Here is a 2158-nt window from a genome sequence, read left to right on the forward strand (position 1 = left end):
AGCCTGACTCTGCCCTGTTGACAACAAATGCTGAACTGTCCTTCCCCACGGTTGATATCACCACCAACAGCTTCACCAGCCCACAGTAAAGCGTGGCATGATGGACATGATACTATCTCGTACCTGGCATCACTTTTTTTTTCCTTTTTCCTGATCACAACATATTATGGGCCAGAGTATTAGATTGTGTGTTGACCGAATATGTTTTACTACAGTTCTGTCTTTATAATTTATACGAATAGTTGAGCACAACACTGACCTTTATTATCGCTTGATTGTGTGAATTGCAATTCCTTTTTACGTACACATAGTGCCTTCCTAAGAAATCTTGTTTTTTTAGCAGAACCTGCAACGTGGTCGTGATTAGAAAACAGAAAGTTCGGTAAACCAGCAATTATTTGTTCAACATAATTCTTGTGTACCTGATGGTATGCTGCTCGCTTGATTATTGTTCTGCGATGACTCAGGTACTCTGTATATTTCATTTAGCCACGGCCGATGAAGCACGTCAGTATCTCCATTCGAGGAAGAGCATTGACCTGGACAAAAAGAAATATGTTGTTTATTTAGACACTGTATATTCACTTCTCTGTATTTTTCTTTATAAAACTGTGTGTGTTGTACTTTGATGTTTAAGCGGCGGTCTCCCTCTTCTTCGTTTATTGGGTTGCTCAGTCGGAGCTAAGAAGTAAATTTTAAAAACTTGTAGTCTGTGTTAGTACATGCGGACCCAACTCTCAGTTAATATGTTCCAACACAAAATAAATGCATAACCTCTCGTCGATGGCTGTCTTCTCTTAGATGCTCGAATGACAGCCCTCGCATGTCGCGCTGCACCTGGACCATATGAGAATGTGGTTGAAAATTTAGTTTTTTTGTTCAAAGGGTCGAGCCGGAACTTTAATATGTCAGTAAAAGTATAAAAAATTCGCCGACTGATATGGATAAGTAAATAATACAAACATGTAATCGAGGTAGTAGCAATGTTAGAAGCGTCTGAGGATTGGGCAGTTGAATTCTTCACCATAACCTCACCATAAAGAACTCCTCGAGTATGGTTTTTCTCAGTTGTTTAGTGGATCTTAAGGGTACATGAGAGTCGTGTATGTATTGCTGATGATCTAGCGTCCCACATATACAGCCTTCTGCGAGGCATTTAATTGGCAGTTACAAAGTGACTGATGCGTATGTGAAGAGTTGCATCATGAATTGTGTTCATAGTGACGGTAGTAAACATGCCAGAGAGAATTTATAACCTTTTAAACATTTATCAGTTTGAATATTAATAGGTGTAATCGATAAATATTCCAAAGCTATGTAGTGATTGTCAATAATATATTTTTTAGTACCTAGCTATTTAGGTGTATTTTTTTTTAATATTTTTAAATGATCTAAACTAATATCTTATAACATAAAAGATATAAGATATTAAATTCAATACTGAACAAATTTATAAATTGTATACTAACTGATCATTTTTTTTTAAACCATTGATGGAATGATAATTGTGACATTTACATAATAATACTGTATAAATGGTCGACGTTAACAGTTCTGCTAAAATAATTAGATGTTTTATAAACATAGTTAAAACCGTAAGATAGCACATAACATAAAAAAAGAAACAACTCAAATGTCAATAAAGAGAGAATAAACAATATATATTGACAGGAGCGCTTGTATTTTATGAAAGCAGTAACGCAAAGAGACCACCGCCAAAACAATGATCTATTTGTTTGATTTTTTATAGGAACATGCTAATCAACATGAAGGTTGTAAGTGGACAAATATACTAAATCCACATAATGGAAACAAATAAACAACTAAAAAATTTTTATGGTAAATTGATGTTATGTAATGCTAGCTGGTTTATTCCCAAGGAAAATAAACAATATCATTTTTGCAAAATAATTCGGTCTTTAATAATGGTAGATAAAATTATAAGCTATCACGAAACATGGAATAATAAATAGGGAAATACCAAATGCATACTTGTTCATAAAGAAAACGCAATTGTCAACAGAGATAAAAACACCAAAGGAGAAATACCAAATGCATAATTGTCTATTGAAAAAAAAGCAAAAACTTTGTTATTATTGAGAAGGGGTATCTGCCTTCCCACTTATGCCTTCCGTGCCTTCTTAGACTTAGCAGATGG

Source organism: Brassica oleracea, chromosome C2 (genome assembly GCF_000695525.1).
Source record: "Brassica oleracea var. oleracea cultivar TO1000 chromosome C2, BOL, whole genome shotgun sequence".
NCBI classification, from domain to species: Eukaryota; Viridiplantae; Streptophyta; class Magnoliopsida; order Brassicales; family Brassicaceae; genus Brassica; species Brassica oleracea.